This window comes from Schistocerca serialis, chromosome 1 (assembly GCF_023864345.2).
Source record: "Schistocerca serialis cubense isolate TAMUIC-IGC-003099 chromosome 1, iqSchSeri2.2, whole genome shotgun sequence".
Lineage (NCBI taxonomy): Eukaryota > Metazoa > Arthropoda > Insecta > Orthoptera > Acrididae > Schistocerca > Schistocerca serialis.
Window position 1 is genome coordinate 1,186,875,292 of NC_064638.1, and position 25,812 is coordinate 1,186,901,103.

Below are 25,812 nucleotides of genomic sequence, written 5' to 3' on the forward strand. Positions count from 1 at the left end.
CAAAATCCACTGTCCTGGAGAAGTGTGCCACACACCGTCAGGTGGCTTGCGGAGTATGGATGTAGATGTAGATGAATGTGTACAAAAGGTTTGCGGCCCTTCAGCAAAGCTGCAGGAGAAGGCAAAGACACTGCCAAAAACAGGAATACGTACCTCACAGAACGTGGAAGACGGGCGCTTCCTCGCCCATCAACCATTTCTGTCAAGTGTTGCAGGACATCGATCATGGTGCATGCGCATTTAAAACTGACACGTGGACACACGTGTGCACTAAATCACATTATTCGACATTTAATATCCAATAAGTACAAAAATCGGGTCTTATTTGCTGCACCGTTCTCATTTGACATGGAGAAAAATGTTACAAATATACGGGACGAAATTGAAACTAACACGAGCAAGTTAGGAATATTTACAAGCCATCTGTTGAGGGCTACGTTCGTTTCGGATTAGGGCATATGTGAAAAACGCACTGTAGAATTATTGTCGCATTCCACACAACGACCACTCTTTCGGCGCTGTTCTACGCCAAATCGTTGAGCGTAAAAGGTTGCAGGAATATTGCCCTGATGTTTCCGCATCGTTGAAATCAACGACGAATGCCGAAACTTATTTAAAAAGAAGTGGCCACGTGAAAGACTCACGGTTGTAGTTCACCGTAAAGCAGCACGTTGAGACTTCACTGGACTATTTTATGTATCACGCTAAAATCCGTGTTTGTGTGGTGTGAAAAAATTGCTGAAGTTTTACCGGAAGATACCCTTGTTTGGGAACTGGGATTACCACATATCTGGCAAATTAATTCAGTTTCTCTTAGTATTTCAATACGCTACCAAGGCTATGGAAAGTGTCAGTGGTCCGGCGCTGCAGTTGCTTGAGCCGTTGGTGTTCTAGGTACGGGAACACTGTGCTGAGCATGCGACTGACAGTGAGGTAAGCTCTCCCATATATGCAAAACGACGCATTTATAAACAAATATACCATGTTTTGGTTAACTGTTTTAAACACCCAGAACATGATAAGAGATCGTACTTAAAGAAGACGTTGTGCCTCAACACCACCAAACATCTGGAGGAAACAGCACTGCTGAAAGCAAGCGCTCGAAATGGCTTAACTGAAAAAACTGAAATAAAGCCATCGCATTTTCTTGCATTATTTCTAGTACTGCCGGCGCGTCATCTAAAGCAACTCTCGATAATAGTGGAAGTTTATGGCGCAGTACGTTCTAGATGTGCTGCACTTCAAGGTAATTGCGATGTTATGTTGGTAAGCTAAATAAATATTCTATCAGAACTGACGTACGGAAAGTTTGATTGTATAATAGTGAAAAGACGTAAATTAATGTGAAAATGCACCAAATTTGTTAGCAGCTAAGCGACGACTTATTTTCCCTCTATGCAGGCATGTTGTATTATTTGCAGAATGTCATACACAGAACGAAGCCTCAGCATCGACGCCTTCAAAGCATGCAAAGAATGTCTTTGTACCGTGGGCGGAGGAGGAGGAAATTGTCGATGAAGATTCCATGTATTTGCTGATGGGAAAACCACACGACAGTCGCTTCTGGAGTGGTGAAAATCAAGAGCAATAACTTATCCCCAACCGTCGCAAGTGGCATGAGAAGTGTTACACTCCTGGAAATTGAAATAAGAACACCGTGAATTCATTGTCCCAGGAAGGGGAAACTTTATTGACACATTCCTGGGGTCAGATGCATCACATGATCACACTGACAGAACCACAGGCACATAGACACAGGCAACAGAGCATGCACAATGTCGGCACTAGTACAGTGTATATCCACCTTTCGCAGCAATGCAGGCTGCTATTCTCCCATGGAGACGATCGTAGAGATGCTGGATGTAGTCCTGTGGAACGGCTTGCCATGCCATTTCCACCTGGCGCCTCAGTTGGACCAGCGTTCGTGCTGGACGTGCAGACCGCGTGAGACGACGCTTCATCCAGTCCCAAACATGCACAATGGGGGACAGATCCGGAGATCTTGCTGGCCAGGGTAGTTGACTTACACCTTCTAGAGCACGTTGGGTGGCACGGGATACATGCGGACGTGCATTGTCCTGTTGGAACAGCAAGTTCCCTTGCCGGTCTAGGAATGGTAGAACGATGGGTTCGATGACGGTTTGGATGTACCGTGCACTATTCAGTGTCCCCTCGACGATCACCAGTGGTGTACGGCCAGTGTAGGAGATCGCTCCCCACACCATGATGCCGGGTGTTGGCCCTGTGTGCCTCGGTCGTATGCAGTCCTGATTGTGGCGCTCACCTGCACGGCGCCAAACACGCATACGACCATCATTGGCACCAAGGCAGAAGCGACTCTCATCGCTGAAGACGACACGTCTCCATTTGTCCCTCCAGTCACGCCTGTCGCGACACCACTGGAGGCGGGCTGCACGATGTTGGGGCGTGAGCGGAAGACGGCCTAACGGTGTGCGGGACCGTAGCCCAGCTTCATGGAGACGGTTGCGAATGGTCCTCGTCGATACCCCAGGAGCAACAGTGTCCCTAATTTGTTGGGAAGTGGCGGTGCGGTCCCCTACGGCACTGCGTAGGATCCTACGGTCTTGGCGTGCATCCGTGCGTCGCTGCGGTCCGGTCGCAGGTCGACGGGCACGTGCACCTTCCGCCGACCACTGGCGACAACATCGATGTACTGTGGAGACCTCACGCCCCACGTGTTGAGCAATTCGGCGGTACGTCCACCCGGCCTCCCGCATGCCCACTATACGCCCTCGCTCAAAGTCCGTCAACTGCACATACGGTTCACGTCCACGCTGTCGCGGCGTGCTACCAGTGTTAAAGACTGCAATGGAGCTCCGTATGCCACGGCAAACTGGCTGACACTGACGGCGGCGGTGCACAAATGCTGCGCAGCTAGCGCCATTCGACGGCCAACACCGCGGTTCCTGGTGTGTCCGCTGTGCCGTGCGAGTGATCATTGCTTGTACAGCCCTCTCGCAGTGTCCGGAGCAAGTATGGTGGGTCTGACACACCGGTATCAATGTGTTCTTTTTTCCATTTCCAGGAGTGTATGTACATCCGCCTCTAGCGAGACGGTATTCGGTGGAGCTGAGCTTGTCATCATGGATAGACGTTACGGAATATCTACGCAAAATGTGAATAACCTGCTTATGGTGCACTGCAATACCATTGTAAGTTTCAGATACTTTGGCATACCATCTTATTTTCGTTATAAATTCCTTAATGTCTTAATTGCTTATTTCAGGAATAAATTCGTCCAGAAGGTCGTTACAGAGTTATGACATAATATTTCTTTATTTAGTTTCAGCGAGAAAGTTTTTATTAAACCTCATACGTCTTTCTTGTCTGAAATCTGTATTTGCTTTTAATTTTAACAACTATACTTGCAACCAATAGATAATCTTGTTGCTGTATCGTACGTAACTGATGCCATGTAGATATTTTTGCACATACCAAGAAGCAGTGGTTCTTAAACTTTTTCGACCTGCCACCTCCCTTCACAAAACTCGGATGTGTGGGAAACCCTGCCTTATAAAAGAAAAAGATATTGCTGTAAGACAGAAGTAACTGAATTCCAAGCAAATCATTTTGTAAAGCAGTGACTTTGTCAAGCACGTGGCAAGCTCACAGCATCTGTCCAGACCAGTTTTCAGCACAAAGGAAGAGACAGAGAAATAAAATTATTCCTTTAATTCTGTTCACAGATTCGAACTCCATATAAAATTCCTAGTAAACTGATACCTAACTTCGACCAGTCGAATAATTAATTAACAATTCGTCAAACATGATCATTGAATTAATGCTACTAAATTAATTTTCCCAAGTTCACAGACGTTACCAGGGTGTTGTCTACGTAGAGGACCATTGGTGGGAGGGGGGGGGGGTTAGGGTAATTTTAGCATTCCCCGTTTAATTAATATAGAAAACGCTCAAGATGGCGAAATATTGCTTGCTGTTCTGGCCTTCATTTCAAATCGTCGTTGGAACCACGCGGTGGCGGAGTCACACACGGTTCTCCCGCCTGCTGAGAATTGTCACGAGTTCAGGGCACCCAACGTGAGGGATGGAACTGTACCACTCCAGGCGGTCAGAAACAGCAGGGACGGTTTCATCTCCCACCCCTGTTAGGTTGGCTACGAGGACCTTTACGCGTACCGCGGAGGTGCACTGTAGCTCGTCGACCGAGTCTTTAAATAACCTGGAGAGCAGCTCTCCAGCCATTTTCTAGAGGAGTCAATATCGCCAAGTTCAGTGCACAGCAGTTACCGCCATTTAATGACTAGTGCTTCTCACTGCCCTGGGAACTGCAGAGCTTTAGTATTCCGGGAACCAATCGTGATGATTCTGAAGCACTCTGCAATTACGAAGGTCACGACTGCATTAGTGCAATGTTTGTACTGCAAGACACTAGCGCTGCAGAACGGCAAGTAGCGTAGTAAGCTGTTTTGGCCGACTCTTGTTGCTGTTAACGTGACCCCTCGTTAGTTTCTCTGGTTATAGTGATACACACCATTTCATTTCTGTGCTCTCTCTCTGGGGACTTCATACTGAAGTCATGTTTGCGAGTGGTCTTGTGTACTTTCAACTTGTCTTACAGCAAATATGTTTGCCCAGCACCTACATTCCGCGTGTAAAAATTTATGAATACTTGTGACAGGGCTACATCTGAATTTGTGTGTTCATTTCTGAAAAAATATTTCGCCAGATTACCCCGACTTTCACTGTCTGTGGCTTCTCTACTGTCCCTTTTGTAAAACAGTTTCTTACTAGGCTACGGAACACCTGCAGAAGAGACGAACTCCGACGCCTGGGACAGAAGATCCTAAGGTGGGTGATCTGCTAGCGAGCATTGTCAGTCGGAGCTCCATTGCTAATCTGCTACAGTTACTTCCTCAAAAAACCCAAACGCTACAATTTAATACCCCTGATAGATTCATATTGTTTTACATTTCAGCCGTACCACACTAAAAGGACTGATGAAGACTTTTATTATATGAAGTATTCTACACTTTTCTGTTAAGCTACAGGTTTTCATTATGGAATTAAATGGCTCAGTCCTTCCTTAGGATTCGGTGAGAAATATCCGCCTGTTTTGCATGTCGCAGAATTTCGAAATGAGGAATCACAGAAGTTACAGGCAATCTCAAATTACATTAATAAAAGAAAACATTGACCGTTGCAGGCTGTGTTGTGCTTTATTAAAATAGTGCTGTTATCTAATTTCGGCCGTGAGTCATTATTAGCCACATTTGGTATGTCATGTATTATATATCGTGCTCTTCACACTCTTTTATGTCACATACATGCACATGAAGTAAACAAACGTGATGAGCACGACATGTAATACATGACATAGCAAATGTGCTTCATAACGGCTCACGGCCGTAATTAACTAATAAAAATACAAAAACATCGTCCGAACAGGCCTTGAATTCTCAACGGTGCCGACCGGCAGCCGTGTCATCCTCAGCCCTTAGCGTCACCCGATGTGCATGCGGAGGGGCATGTGATCAACACACAGCTCTTCCGGCCGTTGACAGTTTTAGTGACCGGAGCCGCTACTACCCCATTTAGTAGTCGTTCCTCAATTGGTCTCACAAGGGCTGAATACATCCTACTTTCCAACAGCGCTGGACAGACCCAGATGGTCACCAATCCAAGTGCTAGCCAAGCCCGACAGCGCTTAACTTCGGTGATCTGACGGGAGTCGGTGCTACCACTGAGGCAAGACCGTTCACGAAATTAGGTACTAGTACGATTTTATTAAAGTACAATACAGCCTACAACGATCAATATATTCGTTTATTAAGCGATTAGAGGCTGTGGATCCCCACAGAAGTAAAATCTTCATATTGCTTTCGCTGAAAGCTTCTTTCTGTATTTATTTTTTGTATAAGTGTAAGAAGGAGAAGCGTTTCCACACAAATTTTTGGACCAGGCAGGTAATAAATCTGTTACCGACGTACTTGACATTATTGTAAACATCGCCTTTAAGCTTAACTAGAAACTTAAAGGTCACAAATAATTATTTTCTGTAACTTAAGAACTGGAATTTTCCAGTAGCTGCTCGTTTTATTCTAAAATTTTTCTCTCTTCCAATCCAATTGAAATTACTAGACAGAGCAGGGAAACAGTCTCAAAGCTTTTCCATATCCCTTCAAATGTTTTTTGGTTATGTTCTTGACATTTTCGTTGGAAGTAAGATGAATTTCTACCGCAAACAGTGAAGGGTATCGAAGTTGTCAATTTGATTGGAATTTAAACAGACTGCTCAATGTGTTAGGTTTTTAATGAACGATGTGATGTTGTGTTGTACATTACACAGGTTTGTGTTTCGTCCCTGAAGTGATAAATTTAAAACGTTTTTTTTTTAACAAACAAGTAAGACACAGTCTGATGCCAGACTTGCCTTGGTGTACGTGGCGAGAAGAAGATAAAGTTCATAAACACTCATGCTCATAAATTAAGGATAATGTTGATACATGGTGAAACAACGCTCTGGTGGGCGGTTTGCGGGTTTAAATCACCTCGGGGTGACCATGCTGTGCACGGTGGCGCCGGCAACAGTCCACATATGCAGAGGTGTGTTGCTCCATGTCAGAGTACGGTGCAGCGAGTAAGTGTGCAGACATTTTCAGGCGTGCTAATGGTGACTGTGTGTTGAAAATGGCTCAAAGAACACATATTGATGACGTTATGAGGGGTAGAATAATAGGGCGACTGGAGACTGGTCAAACACATTAGGTCGTAGCACGGGCCCTCCATGTGCCACAAAGTGTGATCTCGAGATTATGGCAACGTTTCCAGCAGACAGGAAACGCGTCCAGGCGCTACAGCATGGGACCTCCACAATGTACAACACCACAAGAAGATCGATATCTCACCATCAGCGCCCGCAGACGGCCACGGAGTACTGCAGGTAGCCTTGCTTGGTCACGGGAGAGCCCGTAAAGCTTGGTGTCAAGACATAGTACATGGTCATGGGAACAGTGGTCCCAGGTTATGTTCACGGACGAGTACAGTGATTCCCGCCGGGTTTTCATCTGGCGTGAACCAGATACCAACCCCTTAATGTCCTTGAAAGCGACCTGTATGGAGGTCGTGGTTTGATGGTGTGGGGTGGGATTATGACTGGTGCAAGTACACCCCTGCATGTCTTTGACAGAGGAACTGTAACAGGTCAGTTGTATCGGGACGTCATTTTGCACCAGTATGTCCGCCTTTTCAGGGGTGCAGTGCGTCCTACCTTCCTCCTGATGGTTGATAACGCACGGCCCCACCGAGCTTCCATCGTGGAGGAGTACCTTGAAACAGGAGATATCAGGCAAATGGAGTGGCCTGCCTGTTCTCCAGACCTAAATCCCATCGAGCACGTCTGGGATGTTCTCTGTCGATGTATCGCTGCACGTCTTCAAACCCCTACACTTCAGGAGCTCCGACAGGCACTGGTGCAAGAATGGTGGACTATACCCCAGCAGCTGCTCGACCACCTGATCCAGAGTATGCCAACCCGTTGTGCGGCTTGTGTACGTGTGGTTCAAATGGCTCTAAGCACTATGGGACTTAACACGTGAGGTCATCCGTCCCCTAGACTTAGAACTACTTAGACCTAACTAACCTAAGGACATCACACACAACCATGACCGAGGCAGGATTCGAACCTGCGACCGTAGCAACAGCGTGGTTCCGGACGGAGGCGCCTAGAACCACTCGTTACATCGGCCGGCTATATACGTGTGCATGCTGATCATATCCCATATTGATGTCGGGGTACATGCGCAGGAAACAGTCGCGTTTTGTAGCACATGTGTTTCGGGACGGTTTTAGCAACTTATCACCAATACAGTGGAGTGTGTTCCCTTTGTGCCTACCTATGCTATTAGCGCCAGTTTTGTGTAGTGCCACGTTGTGTGGCACCGGATTCTGCAGTTACCCTTAATTTATGAGCATAAGTGTAGGATGAGAATAGTTCTGCCCTGATATAACCATATAACTTCCGTGTATCAATAAAAACTTTTAAATACTTACCATTTGCTCATACAGTACCACAAAAATTCGATAACTAACAGGATGGCCTTTAATAAAATTAACTATTTTCGTTGCTTCATAAGGTACAGAGTAACAGCAAGTTTATTTAACAACTAGACCAGCGCCCGCTGCTTCATTCGCGTAGACAGCATGGCCTGTAGAATTTTAGTTTGTTTTGTTATCATTTAATCCATTTTTTATGTTGTTCACAAACTGTAACACCTAAACTGTACACGCAAATTAAGGCCACATAAGCATGGTCTTTTCCGAGTATACTTCTGACCAAACAGCTGTTCTGATAACTAGATTTCGAAATTTTTGTTAATCATGCCTTCTGCGTTCTTGTGGAGATATTTCTGTGTTGTTGTTGTTGTGGTCTTCAGTCCTGAGACTGGTTTGATGCAGCCCTCCATGCCACTCTATCCTGTGCAAGCTTCTTCATCTCCCACTACCTACTGCAACCAACATCCTTCTGAATCTGCTAAGTGTATTCATCTCTTGGTCTTCCTCTACGATTTTTACCCACCACGCTGCCCTCCAATACTAAATTGGTGATCCCTCGATGTCTCAGAACATGTCCTACCAACTGATCCCTTATTCTTGTCAAGTTGTGCCACAAGCTCCTCTTCTCCCCAATTCCATTCAATGCCTCCTCATTAGTTATGTGATCAACCCATCTAATCTTCAGTATTCTTCTGTAGCACCACATTTCGAAAGCTTCTATTCTCTTCTTGTCTAAGCTATTTATCGTCCACGTTTCACTTCCATACATGGCTACACTCCATATAAATACTTTGAGAAACGACTTCCTGACACTTAAATCAATACTCGATGTTAACAAATTTCTCTTCTTACGAAACGCTTTCCTTGCCATTGCCAGTCTACATTTTATATCCTCTCTACTTCGACCATCATCAGTTATTTTGCTCCCCAAATAGCAAAACTCTTTTACTACTTTAAGTGTCTCGTTTCCTAATCTAATTCCCTCAGCATCACCCGACTTAATTCGACTACATTCCATTAGCCTCGTTTTGCTTTTGTTGATGTTCATTTTATACCCTCCTTTCAAGACACTGTGAAAGGTGGCTACACTGAGCCACTGCGCCAGAGATTGCGCCAAAGAGTATTATTAAGCCGCCTACACAGTGCTTGGGGAGAGCTCGTAGTAGTGTGCCTGTCGAGGACTCGGGGTAGTCTGTGCTGAGATGTTGTAGCAGAGAGTGTTTGTTGAGATGTGCTAGTAGGCAGTACTTGCTGAGATGTGATATTGGAGAGTTCTGGTTGAGATGTGATAGTAGAGAGTCGGTGTGAGATATATTGTAAGGATTAGAGTGATTTTCATCAATATAAATGAGGTAACAAACTCCTTTTCTTTTTTTTCTCATTATTTCAATGTCCTGAATAATGCGTCATTACAGGTTCAGTCAACAAAGCATCTGGCGTGTGTTCTTGTATTAGAGTGTAATTCTGCTTTCATTACGCAATTATAGTATTTCTATTTTTTAATTACTTCAGTATAAATGACAGTTAAAATTTCTTGTTTTAGTGAAGAAGAACCGTGCCAGATGTGTACGTTGAATCACACTTCCACACACAGAACAGCTACACTTGAGCTTTGTTGGCTTCGTAGGTTTTATAGTTGCTGAGGACTTAATTAATTAATTGTGTTAACGAAAATTTTCTTTCATTGTTTGTTGTTATTCTATGCAGTCAGATTGCGTACAAATACCAGTCAGGGCCAACCGTTTACGAGACTTGCGTAATCGGACAGACAGCTACTAAAAATTTAAATGATTTTCAAATATATTTAATTAAGCCCCCATGCACGTGGCGACCGCTGCTTCGGATCGTCCCTTGGAATCTTCTGATTGTAAAAATAGTAGACAGTAGTATTATTGTAGTAATTTGTAGTTTAGTAATTGTAGTCTATATTGCATGTGTAGATTTGGTAATTGTCATTCTTATAATGGTATTTTTTTCTCTGAATTTGATTTGTTGTCTTGTATACGCGTTTGACGATTTAGTGCAATTATTTCAATTGTTCGTTAATCGTGTTTGAGGGAAACATTTCGAGTGAATGGTATTGTTGATGATAAAGAGTCATTGCGTGTAATTTTCGTACAGTGACGAGTTTTGTATGTTTTGTAAATGATTACGCGATCAATGAAAAAGGCAAAAATGATGAATAGTGAGAATGACGAAATTGTTAACATGGCGAACTCGCCAACAGAGGAAAACAGTGTGATGAATTATGAAGTGGAAAACAATGTAATAAGTCGGGAAAATAGTCCGGAACCATTTCAAAATTTTTCTCAATCAGAAAATTCGCAGAATACGAGATTAACGATAGAAGATTCTGAAATAGTATCGAACACAGATAGCTTTATGGCTATGCAGAAGGAAGTTAGTTTTGTGGGAAATGTTAGGGGCGAAAAGAATTTCGAACCGGCTGATATGGAGCAGTTGATGGGTGCTATATTAAATTTGGGAGCACGAATGGAAACACAGTTTAGATCTGAATTAAAAACACAGATGGGAGCAATCAAAACTGAGATGGGAACTTTGGCAACACGGTTAGACTCACAAATGGGAACAATAGAAACTCGGTTAGGATCTGAATTTAAAACAGAGATTGGAACTTTGGAAACACGGTTAGACTCACGAATAGGGGCATGTTTCAAAAACATGAAAGATCAATTAAAGAAAGAAATTCGAGAAGAAGTACAACCGATTTTGAATGCTCACAATAATAGAGTGGTTGCAGTAGAGATTAGACAAAGAGAACAGGATAGAGAACAGGAAGAAAGAGATCGCGTGATAGTACAGAAATTTTCAGAGTTAAATTTACAACGTGCAGAAGATAAGGAAGAAATATTTGAGAGAATCGAGGAATCCGTACCAAATGACAGATTAAGTAACCTAACACAACAATATGAACAGTTAACTACTAAATGTGTTAATACTGAAACCCGAGTCGCGACACTTACGGAAGACGTAAATAAACAGAAAGAAAAAAATAGGAGACTTATCGGAAAGAGTTGAGGAGATTTCAGACAAATTGACAAATCTTAGTTTAAATGGGGACAGAGATTCGGATGATACAGCTCCATTACCATTTGCAGAAACCGAAGAGTACCAGAACATAAACAGACATGTTGAAAATCAGGGAAAATTTAATGAACGCGTTAAAAGGGAAGTTGAGGCATTACGAAAGCAAGTCAAACAAATTGAAGGCGAAATCGTAGGAAAAGACAGCAAAAGAAATATGGAATCACAGATAGCAGAGGGGTTTGAAGAAAGTAATTTGTTTCATGTACGGGATGCAACAAGAGAGCGCCAGGCGCGTGAATTTAACAATAATCGTCATTGTGACTGGGACAGACGCGGTAGGTCTTTGTCGCCACGAGGCGAAAACTTTGACTATAAACACTTTTTGACTGTTCGAAAATTTAAGATCTTCCGCAATTCTAAGAATGACATACATCCATGTGCATGGTTAGATCAATTTATGTACGCACTCCCACCAAATTGGCCACTAAGTCACAAACTGGAATTTATGTGTGGATATTTAGAAAACGAAACGGCGACGCGGATGCGCGCACTCATTAGAGATTGTAATAATCTGAATGATTTTTATCATGCATTTCTATCGGCATATTGGTCCGAAAACACACAAGACAGAGTCAAGCATAGTCTGATTATGCAGCGTAATTTTAAACAGTCTGAGTTCCGCACGCCAGCAGAATATTTTGAAGACATGATTCGAAAGAATCAGTTCCTTTCCAACCCTTACAGCCCGACTGAATTAATTCGCATTTGTTTAACTAAGCTGCCACAATCCATAAGACAAATTGCTTTAGCCGGAAGATGTAAAGACGACATTGAGACTTTTAAGACTTTGCTACAAGAACTTGAGTATGACAACGACGACGGGACTTCTTGTAATTTTTTCAGTAACACTAATTACAATAGATTTTCAGAGAAAAGGGATCGTGATCGGAACGGGCGTTATATGGGTAATTTTGAGAATGACAGACGTAACAGACAGGACAATAGATACCAGCCCTATGACAATAACAGACGTTCTAACAGAAATTACACAGACAATTATAATAGCGGTAATTCGTACCGGAATGATCAGTCATACGGAAACAGTAATCGGTATCATCAAGACAGAAATTATTCATACAGTAATAGAAATTCTTACTACAGAAATAACCAGGGTAGTAGATACAACAATAATTTCAGAAGTGACAGTCGAAATTACACAAGAAGTAGTCATGCAGACAGACAGGAAAATAGAAATTTTAATAACAGACACAACCAAGAATTTGCATCTAACAGACAGGAAGGACCTAATTGGCATCCTCCACGTGACAGAACTTCAGAGAGACAAGTGCAAATCGTAGAAATTGATCCGCGAAATGACACGAATACTCAAAGACGTGACGCAAACAATCGACAATGACTTGCAGCTTCGGCTTCTGGCAGCAATATAGACGGTTCAGAAAGTAATGACACTACGACTTTACACTACGTACGCCTGGAAGACATGAGAGACATTTTGCTAGACGAAAAGGAAAATAATGTAGACGCGTTTTTACATCCTGTTATTGAAGTATATGTGGGTAAGAATAAGTTCACTGCAGTTTTAGATTCTGTTGTAGATTCTGATTGTAGAAAATACACGGCCTTTTTAGCCTTTGGTAACTGTTACCAGTTTCGGAAATTACCGTTTGGACTTACTGTATCTTCAGCAGCATTCATTCGTAGTTTAAACGAAATTTTACCTGTTTATCTTCGTGACAATATTACTTCATATGTTGACGATATTCTTATTGCTAAACGTTCTTGGAGTGAGCATAACAAAATTTTGGATTCATTATTACGTATCTTTGCAAGAGTTGGCATTACAGTGAACTTAGAAAAATCTGAATTTGGTCGTTCTCAGGTAAAATTTCTCGGTCACATTATTTCTACAGAAGGTATTCTTCCTGATCCAGAGAAACTAGACGCTATTCGTAATTATGCTGTACCTACCACAAAACGTGATGTTCGTAGTTTTCTTGGTGTCTGTAATTTTCTTAGACGCTTTGTTAGATTGGACAATTTGGCCACACCTCGTTTATGCGAACTATCTGGAAAGAAATCTAATTGGTGTTGGGATGAGGAAGCTCAATCAGAATTTGAACAACTTCGTGATGCTTTAGTTGCTGCTCCACTTCTTTCACATCCGGATTTATCTAAAGATTTTTGTTTGGCGACGGACTCATCACATTTATTTCAAGAGATAGAAGAAGACGGCGTTGTAGTACAGAAAACTATTGCATTTGGAAGTCGTGTTCTCTCTAAATCAGAAAAGAATTATTCGATTACGGAACTTGAAGCTTTGGCTGTCGTATGGGCTTTCACAAAATTTCGCACATTTTTGTTTGGCAGACATACTAAGGTTTACACCGATCATCGAGCTCTGGAATTTCTTATGTCGACAAAATTAACTCAGGGCAGATTGTCACGATGGGCGTTGTACCTACAGGAATTTGATTTTAGTATTGTTTACATACAGGGTTCTTCAAATATTGTTGCCGATGCTTTATCACGTGCACCTGTGGGTTTGAAACAAAGTGCTGAAGAGGACTGCAAGGAAAACAATTATTGTTTGATGTATATTCAAGGTGTTGCGTTTGAGAACTTTATTTCGTCTTCGCTCCAGGACATCGCTAAGGAGCAAAATAAGGATCCAATCTGGAAGGACATTAAGGAGAAGTGGAGGAGAAAGGAAAGCGTAGCGATTAGACAGCATTATTTAGTTCGCAATGACATTCTTTTTAAACGAAAATCGGTCGACAACTCTGTTTGGTTAGTTTGTATTCCTGATGAGTGGGTTAATAAGCTGATTTGGTATACGCATTTCAGTTATGCACACTTTGGTCCCAGAAAATGCTTTCATAAATTACGGGAAAATTGCTACTTCAGTAATATGGAAAAACGTATTCGATCTGTTCTGGCCATATGCAAATTATGTCAAAAGGCTAAGCCGCCAACAATTTCTCACAGAGCACTGTTGTTTCCTATCATTCCAGCGAAATTAAAGGAGATGGCTGCAGTCGATTTGTTCGGTCCAGTGGTTCGTTCTACTAATGGTTTTGCGTACATTTTCGTAGCAGTGGAGTTAACATCAAAATATGTGTGTTTTACACCTTTACGCAAAGCAACAGCTCGTTCAGTATCTAAGGCTTTCATCAAACATTTTCTTAAAGAAGTTGGTCATGTTGATAAGGTTATATCAGATAATGGATCACAATTTCGTTCTAAAATTTGGCTTCGTACTATAAGGCGTCGTAAAATTAAACCAATCTTCATTTCACTTTTTCACCCTCAATCTAACGCTTCAGAGAGATGGATGAAGGAAATCAATAAATTGTGTCGTCTTTATTGTCATCAGAATCACAGAACGTGGGATCAGTATCTTCATATCTTTCAAAACATTCTGAATGAACTCCCTAATGATTCAACTTCTTTACCGCCTATATTGATATTAAAAAACAAAACACTGACAAATCGCATTTCTGAAATCGTTCCTTTTCCGCCTACACGGAAACTGCGGCATTCTGAAGTTGTCAACCTGGCTCTACGAAATATTGAATCTGCGGCTGCTAGAAGAGAGAAATCAGCAAAACGTCCTGGTCGTTTAAAAACTTTTTCAGTTGGCCAAAAGGTGTTAATTAAGTCTCATCGTTTGTCTCACAAAGGAAAAGGCTTGTGTCGCAAATTTTTTCTGCTATATAACGGTCCATATAGAATTCGCAAAATTATTCATGATAACACTGTTGAAGTAGAAACTCTTAAATCACGACGCTCTAAGGGAATACATCATATATCAAACGTTAAAATTTTTGTGGAATGACATACTTTTGAGAAACTAACAGCTAGATGTAAACATGCGGAGAGTACAAGGATACCGCGCTTTGTTTTGGCGGCGGCACATACTCAAAGCAACAGTCAAGTCTGCGCGCCGCACAAGGCAGTCGTTGACCGCAAACAATTGCTTCCTACGTCACGCGCCTACAGCTGATCGAGCGCTCAGTGCGAATGCACTGACAGCCGTAAACAAATACACAGTCTAATTTCTCCGATTAAATTCAGTATAAAGCTATAGTGACTTGATGAATTATGTTATTAACATTCAGTATTTTTCAGGATACGGTTCTATAAAATATTTAAGAACTTCAGGTAAATTCTGTGTGTCTCCGACGTTAAGAGGACTTGCTATCGAGAAAATTTCAGAAAGAATGTAATTTCCAAGAAGAAACTAATAAACTAAAAAAGGTAACTATTAATAGAGTTCATTTTTCAGGTAACATATTTCCACTTAGGTACGTACTTTAGACGTAATTTGCTGCTCGCGATTACGTGATTCATACTTTGTGCTAATTTCATGTTCTATGAATTTACTTGTGAAGCGACGTGCTTGCGTACGTTAACTGATTTTGACAATGATTATTAATGAACTGGGTTGTAACTTGTGTATATTATGCATCGCTTGGCTGCACTGCTTTTTCACTGATGTCATATTTTTTAAATTATGTGCCTGCTGTGCTTATTTATTTAAATTATAATTGTCACCTGATTAATTGTGTTGACTGTGATTATGTATGCAAGTTATACTTTGTGATTTATCTGCTTGCGCCTTCATGTTTACTTATTAAGATGACATATGAACATTTATTTGCTTATGCTGATATGATGTTAATGACCTGTTTATTATGTAAGATATATGTTCACTGCTATGCGTATGGATTGCATATTTATACATTTCTGTTTGTTGTCATAACTACTCTTTAATTTGGTGTATAGAAATGCTGATGTACTGTGTACAAACATAGAGTTTAGGTCACACTATTGTATTAATTATAGATTGTTCGCTTGGCAGAGCCTCGTTGTAAGAATTGTGCTGCATCCACTTGTTGACATTCTGTTCTCTACTGGTATATTTACTCGCTATTGCTTGTTTTGCTTACGCTCAGTGCCTTATATTTTAAGATAGGAAAATGAACTGCTATAATTCGACGAACGACATTAGTACAAGAAACTTCATAGAAGTCACATGAGCTGAGGTTTTATGGAAGCTGTATAAATTTATGCTAATAGGAAGGAAGCTAACGACATGACATACCAAAACTAGGTTTAGACCATTGACAGTTATTACACTGCATTTTTCGTGAGCAATTGAAATAGGAAGTGACACTTGACACAAGAAATACTCCACATGTTTGCTTCTGCCATAATTCTTGAAGTGGTGTACACACTGTGAAATATTATGATCATTCACACTCCGTAATCGTACTTAATTACTGAGAGTTATTCGAACTAAGTCTGTTAGAGGTCATGTATGCATTTCTTTTGTTTATAATTCATAATGAGTAGAAGATTTGGGTCAGATGGATTACACAGAGGTTGTGTGTTGACAGTGTGTCTTCGGATTGTATGGGATGATGAAGTTTGCATTAGGATTTTATCTGTACTTGTTCGAGGAGACTGACTAGAGGAAAGAGTTGTTATGGAAGTGAAATGATATTGGCAATAAGGTTTATATGTATCGACGAATTGAAGAGGTATTATTGAGGCATTGAGATTATATGAAGTTGATGATTATTGGAGTTTTTGTGCACAAGAGGTAAGGTAAATGATATTGATGATAAGATTTATATGTATCGACGTAAGAGGTATTATTGAAGTATTGAGATTATGTGATGCTGATGATTATTGGAGTTTTGGTGGATAAGAGGTAAACTAAGTGAGGAGCATATTTTTTTTGTTGGTCTATATGGAACAAGGAGGATGAAGATAGCAGACTAGAACACTCAAGTAGAAAGAAGATTGCCTGCACACACTTTGTTAAATCACTAAGCAGTACATACTTTTTTTTGGAGAGAGGAAGTATTTGCATATCTTGGCACACTGACAGTTGTTCAGCAACAGTACATTTTGATCTGGCTTGGCAAACATTGGTCTTGACATGATGACTATGACGTTGACTTAACTATTATTGACTGTTATACATTGCTGCCACTACTACTTGATACACATGATGAACATCAAATTTTGACAGAATTGCATTTACACAGTTAACACTACTCAATTACACAGTAGTACGTAATGTAGATGAAAGATGAGTGAGTGTGTTTCGTGTGTTTTCCTTTCCTAATCCTACCCACCTATCTCCTAAATATTATTTTATTTGTTTGTAGTGGCTTGCACTGACACCCATAAATATTATAGGTTTGCTGATATTTGAGTATTTGTAATAGTTAATATGACAATTATCTGATATCATTTGTGTGTTTATTAGAATTTATATGTCTAGTGTGTAAAAGCATTTGTATGTGTATTCAAACTATTGTTCATGCCTGAACTGTCTGATTAGTGATGGTGAATATTATGGACTGTTACCTGCACTTTTCAACATGATGTGTGACACTTAGAAATGTTTAATTTCTGCTGATGAACTGTGTGATCAGTGATAGTAAATATTATGGACTGCTACTTGTACTTTTTCTACATGATTGGTGCCACTAGGACATGTTTAACTTCTGCTGATGAACAGTGTGATTAGTGATAGTGAATATTATAGACTGCTCTCTGCACCTGCTCAACATTGCTGGGTGCCACTGATGAACTGCTTCTACTGAAATGATGTCACTTGTTGGTGTCTGCACCTGCTCAACTTTACTGGGTGCCACAGATGGAACTGCTTCTACTGAAATGATGTCACTTGTTGGTGTCTGCACCTGCCGAACTTTACTGGGTGCCACTGATGGAGCTACTTCTATGGAAATGGTGTCACTTGTTGGTGTCTGCACCTGCTCAACATTACTGGGTGCACAGATGGAGCTACTTCTATGGAAATGATGTCACTTGTCGGTGTCTGCACCTGCTCAACTTTACTGGGTGCCACTGATGAACTGCTTCTACTGAAATAATGTGACTTGTTGCTGTGTGTACCTGCTCAACACTACTAGGTGCAACAGATGGAACTGTTTCTACTGAGATAATGTCACTTGTTGGTGTCTGCACCTGCTCAACTTTACTGGGTGCCACTGATGAACTGCTTCTACTGAAATAATGTGACTTGTTGCTGTGTGTACCTGCTCAACACTACTAGGTGCAACAGATGGAACTGTTTCTACTGAGATAATGTCACTTGTTGGTGTCTGCACCTGCTCAACATTGCTGGGTGCCACTGATGGACTGCTTTTACTGAAATGATGTCACTTGTTGGTGTCTGCACCTCCTCAACATTGCTGGGTGCCACTAATGGAACTGCTTCTGCTGAGAAATGTGACTTGTTGCTGTGTGTACCTGCTCAACTTTACAGGGTGCCACTGATGAACTGCTTCTACTGAAGTAATGTCACTTGTTGCTGTGTGTACCTGCTCAACTTTACTGGGTGCCACTGATGAAACTGCTTTTACTAAAATGATGTCACTTGTTGGTGTTTGCACCTGTTGACCATCGCTGGGTGCTACTACTGGAACTAATCATTGAAAGCATTTTATGTGAACATTTGTATAAACTGATTTTTTGTGTAATGTGTAAACTATTATGTAAAGCCACATGTATGAAAGAATTTGTATTGCCTACTGTATTTTATATATTAGGTTATTGAAAGGTCAGTGAAAAGCCAAAATTTTAACTAATTATGTGATATTTAGGTATTAATATTATCTTTTATTTTGTCTGTATTTTTGTGGACGAATTTGGTGGTATTTTCACCACCAATGCTGGCAAAAATACCATCAAATTCTGGCCTGTGGAGGAGGGGCATTTGAAAGGTGGCTACACTGAGCCACTGCTCCACAGATTGCGCCAAAGTGTATTATTAAGCCGCCTACACAGTGCTTGGGGAGAGCTCGTAGTAGTGTGCCTGTCGAGGACTCGGGGTAGTCTGTGCTGAGATGTTGTAGCAGAGAGTGTTTGTTGAGATGTGCTAGTAGGTAGTACTTGCTAAGATGTGATATTGGAGAGTTCTGGTTGAGATGTGATAGTAGAGAGTCGGTGTGAGATATATTGTAAGGATTAGAGTGATTTTCATCAATATAAATGAGGTAACAAACTCCTTTTCTTTTTTTCTCATTATTTCAATGTCCTGAATAATGCGTCATTACAGGTTCAGTCAGCAAAGCATCTGGCGTGTGTTCTTGTATTAGAGTGTAATTCTGCTTTCATTACGCAATTATAGTATTTCTATTTTTTAATTACTTCAGTATAAATGATAGTTAAAATTTCTTGTTTTAGTGAAGAAGAACCGTGCCAGATGTGTACGTTGAATCACACTTCCACACACAGAACAGCTACACTTGAGCTTTGTTGGCTTCGTAGGTTTTATAGTTGCTGGGGACTTAATTAATTAATTGTGTTAACGAAAATTTTCATTTCATTCTTTGTTGTTGTTCCATGCAGTCAGATTGCGTAATAATACTAGTCAGGGCCAACCGTTTACGAGACTTGCGTAATCGGACAGACAGCTACTAAAAATTTAAATGATTTTCAAATATATTTAATTAAGCCCCCATGCAACTGTCCATTCCGTTCAACTGCTCTTCCAAGTCCTTTGCTGTCTCTGTCAGAATTACAATGTCATTGGCGAACCTCAAAGTTTTTATTTCTTCTCCATGGATTTTAATACCTACTCCGAACTTTTCTTTTGTTTTCTTTATTGCTTGCTCAATATACAGATTGAATAACATCGGGGATAGGCTACAACCCTGTCTCACTCCCTTCCCAAGCACTGCATCCCTTTCATACCCCTCGACTCTTATAACTGCCATCTGGTTTCTGTACAAATTGTAAATAGCCTTTCGCTCCCTGTATTTTACCCCTGCCACCTTCAGAATTTGAAAGAGAGTATTCCAATCAACGTTGTCAAAAGCTTTCTCTAAGTCTACAAATGCTAGAAACGTAGGTTTGCTTTTCCTTAATCTTTCTTCTAACATAAGTCGTAGGGTCAGTATTGCCTCACTTGTTCCAACATTTCTACGGAATCCAAACTGATCTTCCCCGAGGTCGGCTTCTATCAGTTTTTCCATTCGTCTGTAAAGAATTCGCGTTAGTATTTTGCAGCTGTGACTTGTTAAACTGATAGTTCGGTAATTTTCACATCTGTCAACACCTGCTTTCTTTTGGATCGAGATTATTATATTCTTCTTGATGTCTGAGGGTATTTCGCCTGTCTCATACATCTTGCTCACCAGATGGTAGAGTTTTGTTAGGACCGGCTCTCCCAAGGTTGTCAGTAGTTCTAATGGAATGTTGTCTACTCCGGGGGCCTTGTTTCGACTCTTGCTCTGTTAAACTCTTCACGCAATATCATATCTCCCATTTCGTCTTCATCTACATCCTCTTCCATTTCCATAATATTGTCCTCAAGTACATCGCCCTTGTATAGGCCCTCTAATACTCCTTCCACCTTTCTGCTTTCCCTTCTTTGCTTGGAACTGGGTTTCCATCAAAGCTCTTGATATTCATGCAAGTGTTTCTCCTTTCTCCAAAGGTCTCTTTAATTTTCCTTTAGGCAGTATCTGTCTTATCCCTAGTGAGATAAGCCTCTACATCCTTACATTTGTCCTCTAGCCATGCCTGCTTAGCCATTTTGCACTTCCTGTCGATATCATTTTTGACACGTTTGTATTCCTTTTTGCCTGCTTCATTTACTGCATTTTTATATTTTCTCCTTTCATCAGTTAAATCCAATATTTCTTTTGTTACCCAAGGGTTTCTACTAGCCCTCATCTTTTTACCTATTTGATCCTCTGCTGCTTTCACTATTTCATCCCTCAAAGCTACCCATTCTTCTTCAACTGTATTTCTTTCCCCGATTCCTGTCAATTGTTCCCTTATGCTCTCCCTGAAACTCTGTACAATCTCTGGTTCTTTCAGCTTATCCAGGTCCCATCTCCTTAAATTTCCTCCTTTTTGCAGTTTCGTCAGTTTTAATCTACAGTTCATAACCAATAGATTGTGGTCAGAGTCCACATCTGCCCCTGGAAATGTCTTACAATTTAAAACCTGGTTCCTAAATCTCTGTCTTACCATTATATAATCTATCTGATACCTTTTAGTATCTCAAGGGTTCTTCCATGTATACAACCCTCTTTCATGATTCTTAACCAAGTATTAGCTATGATTAAGTTATGCTCTGCGCAGAATTCTACCAGGCGGCTTCCTCTTTCATTTCTTAGCCCCAATCCATATTCACCTACTATGTTTCCTTCTCTCCCTTTTCCTACTGACGAATTCCAGTCACCCATGACTATTAAATTTTCGCCTCCCTTCACTACCTGAATAATTTCTTTTATCTCGTCATACATTTCATCAATTTCTTCGTCATCTGCAGAGCTAGTTGGCATATAAACTTGTACTACTGTAGTAGGCGTGGGCTTCGTGTCTATCTTGGCCACAATAATGCGTTTACTATGCTGTTTGTAATAGCTTACCCGTACAGCTATTTTTTTATTCATTATTAAATCTACTCCTGCATTACCCCTATTTGATTTTGTATTTATAACCCTGTATTGACCTGACCAGAAGTATTGTTCCTCCTGTCACCGAACTTCACTAATTCCCACTATATCTAACTTTAACCTATCCAGTTCCCTTTTTAAATTTTCTAACCTACCTGCCCGATTAAGGGATCTGACATTCCACGCTCCGATCCGTAGAACGCCAGTTTTCTTTCTCCTGATAACAACGTCCTCTTGAGTAGTCCCCGCCCGGGGATCCGAATCGGGGACTATTGTACCTCCGGAATATTTTACCCAAGAGGACGCCGTCATCATTTAATCATACAGTAAAGCCGCATGCCCTCGGGAAATATTACGGCCGTAGTTTCCCCTTGCTTTCAGCCGTTCGCAGTACCAGAACAGCAAGGGCATTTTGGTTAGTGTTACAAGGCCAGATCAGTCAATCATCCAAACTGTTGCCCCTGCAACTACTGAAAAGGCTGGTGCCCCTCTTCAGGAACCACAAGTTTGTCTGGCCTCTCAACATATACCCCTCCGTTGTGGTTGCACCTACGGTACGGCTATCTGTATCGTTGAGGCAAGCAAGCCTCCCCACCAACGGCAAGGTCCGTGGTTCATCTAATCGAGATGCGAAATTTTCACAAAATGTTTTTAATGTAGCAAAATATTTTCTTAAAAATTTTCATCCCCTATTGCACTCTCTTAGGAGTAAAATTTCCAGAAACACTGATTTCTTATTTCTAACCGAGAAGTCAAATAACAGTTACTATAGACGTAAACTTAAAAATCCTTTAGTAGTTCTTTAGTAATTACTTATTTTCAAAAAACCTTTCACCCACTAATTTAGCCACTTAATGGTTGAATTTCCAAAAACGCTGAAACAAGTATTTTTTGTTTTCTGACTGAGAAACCAAACACCAGTTTTTGCAGTTCTAGTGTCAAAATTCTCTTAACAGCGACATACTTTCAAAAAGCCTTTCGTCCCCTATTTCACCCCTTAGTAGTTGAATTGCGGAGAATCCCTTCTTAAGCGGTGCCTACAGTATAAGATCCACACCCTCTCCAAACATCAAGTTTCTATCCTTAGGGTTTGAGCTGGGCGATGAGTCAATGAATGAATGTGACTATTACACACCCTTAGGGGCTGAATTTCCAAAAACAGTGAAGCACGTATTTTGTCATCTCTAATCGAGAAGCCAAATACCAATTTTCAAAGATTTGTGTTTAAAAATGCTTTCGCAATGAAATATTTTCATAAAGCTTTTCACCCCCTATTTCATCCCATTAAGGGTTGAATTTATAAAAACAGTGACGTGCGTATGTTTTATTTGTAACAGAGAAGTCAAATTTCATAGATTTAACTTCAAAAATGCTACACAATGAAATAGTTCCATAAAAACTGTCATCTCGCTTTTCACCCCCATTGGGGTTTAACACAAGTATATTTTTATATTTAACTGAGAAGCCATATTTTAATTTTCATAGATTTAGCTTTAAAAATGCTTTCATAATAAAATATTTTCCTAAAAATGCTCATCCCTATTTCACCCTGTTAGGGGTTCGATTTCCAATAACACTGAAAAACATATTTTCTTTACTTGTAACCGCGAAGTCGGATACCTGGGTTGATAGATGTAGCTTTTAAAATACTTTAGTAGTTCTTTAATAATTATAAATTTTTGAAAAAGTTTCCCCTATTATTCCATCCCCATAGGATTAAATTTCCAAAAATGCTCGAATATGTATTTCTTTATTTCTGACTGAGAAACCAAATACCGAATTTCGCAGGTCTAGCTTCAAAATGGACTTAATAGCGACAGTTTTTTTAAAAAAACCTACATCCCCTATTTCACAACCTTAGGGTTGGAATTTCGAAAAATCCTTTCTTAGACGACGTCTACAGTACGCGCTCCACACCTTCTCCAAATTTGAAGTTTCTATCCTTAGCAGTGTGTGCTGGGCGGTTTGAATCAGTCAGTCAGCACATTGCCTTTTACACATAGAGATTACAAGCTGCGGCGCAGATTTAAGTAATCATCTTGTTCCTGATGTTACAACCATCAGTTATTTTAAAGTAACACAGGAAGTGAAATACAGTGTTGGTAAAAAACAGTGCGAAGTAAAAAGCTGCTCGCAAACGGGCCACAGAGATTTCGTTTTGCGCCTCTCGAGCGCGCGAGTTGACGATCAGCCGAGCCACACGGGCGCCCCTGAGTACCACAGAGCATCGAAGGAGTACTCGGGTTCTGGCTGTGGAGGGGGGCAGCGCTCGCTCCGGTGCGGCTCCACCCGTTGACCGGGCAGCGCGAGTCGAGGCCCGGCCGGCAGTCGTGGCTACGGTGCCGGACGGGACGCGCTGGCTCGATGCTCGCCTCTGGAAGCAGTAAATGCAGTATTCGAAAATAAAAAAGAGTCCATTGGCCAGGCTCTTCAGAAAAGAAGAAAAACTCCTTAGAACTTGACAAAAAGTTAAAAGACATTATGAGAGCATAGTATAATAACTCCGGCATTTCAAGATGATGTTTCATATCTTTGGGTTTCTTACAAAAAATTGAGGGAGAAATTAAAATTCATAAAATAAGACAAGAAGTTAAATCATTTGCTGCAGTACTACACAGAGTACGCGAAAGAACTTGCCCCCTTCTAACAGCCGTGTGCCGCGAGTCTCTAGAGGAACGGAAGGTTCCAAATGATTGGAAAAGAGCACAGGTAGTTCCAGTTCTCAAGAAGGGTCGTCGAGTAGATGCGCAAAACTATAGGCCTATATCTCTGACATCGATATGTTGTAGATTTTTGGAACATGTTTTTTGCTCGCGTATCATGTCATTTCTGGAAACCCAGAATCTACTCTGCAGGAATCAGCATGGATTCCGGAAACAGCGATCGTGTGAGACCCAACTGGCTTTATTTGTTCACGAGACCCAGAAAATATTAGATACAGGCTCCCAGGTAGATGCTATTTTCCTTTACTTCCGGAAGGCGTTCGATACAGTTCCGCACTCAAATGGCTCTGAGCACTATGGGACTCAACCGCTGAGGTCATTAGTCCCCTAGAACTTAGAACTAGTTAAACCTAAATAACCTAAGGACACCACAAACATCCATGCCCCAGGCAGGATTCGAACCTGCGACCGTAGCGGTCTTGCGGTTCCAGACTGCAGCGCCTTTAACCGCACGGCCACTTCGGCCGGCGGTTACGCACTGTCACCTGATAAACAAAGTAAGAGCCTACGGAATATCAGACCAGCTGTGTGGCTGAATTGAAGAGTTTTTAGCAAACAGAACACAGCATGTCGTTCTCAATGGAGAGTCGTCTACAGACGTTAAAGTAACCCCTGGCATGCCACAGGGGACTGTTATGGGACCATTGCTTTTCATAATATATGTAAATGACCTAGTAGATAGTGTCGGAAGATCCATGTGGCTTTTCGCGGATGATGCTGTAGTATACAGAGAAGTTCCAGCACTAGAAAATTGTAGCTAAATGCAGGAAGATCTGCAGCTGATAGGCACTTGGTGCAGGGACTGGCAACTGACCCTTAACATAGACGAATGTAATGTATTGCGAATACATAGAAAGAAGGATCCTTTATTGTATGATTAAATGATAGCGAAACAAACATTGGTAGCAGTTACTTCTGTAAAATATCTGGGAGTATGCGTACGGAACGATTTGAAGTGGAATGATCATATAAAATTAATTGTTGGTAAGACGGGCACCAGGTTGAGATTCATTGGGAGAGTCCTTAGAAAATGTAGTCCATCAACAAAGGAGGTGGCTTACAAAACACTCGTTCGACCTATACTTGAGTATTCCTCGTCAGTGTGGGATCCGTACCAGGTCGGGTTGACGGGGGAGATAGAGAAGATCCAAAGAAGAGCGTCGCGTTTCGTCACAGGGTTATCTGGTAAGCGTAATAGCGTTACGGAGATGTTTAGCAAACTCAAGTGGCAGATTCTGCAAGAGAGGCGCTCTGCATCGCGGTGTAGCTTGCTGTCCAGGTTTCGAGAGGGTGCGTTTCTCGATGAGGTATCGAATATATTGCTTGCCCCTACTTATACCTCCCGAGGAGATCACGAATGTAAAATTAGAGAGATTCGAGCGCGCACGGAGGTTTTCCGGCAGTCGTTCTTCCCGCGAACCATACGCGACTGGAACAGGAAAGGGAGGTAATGACAGTGGCACACCGTTGGGTGGCTTGCGGAGTATAAATGTAGATGTAGATGTAGTGTTGTAGAAAGAAAAAGAAAACAAAAA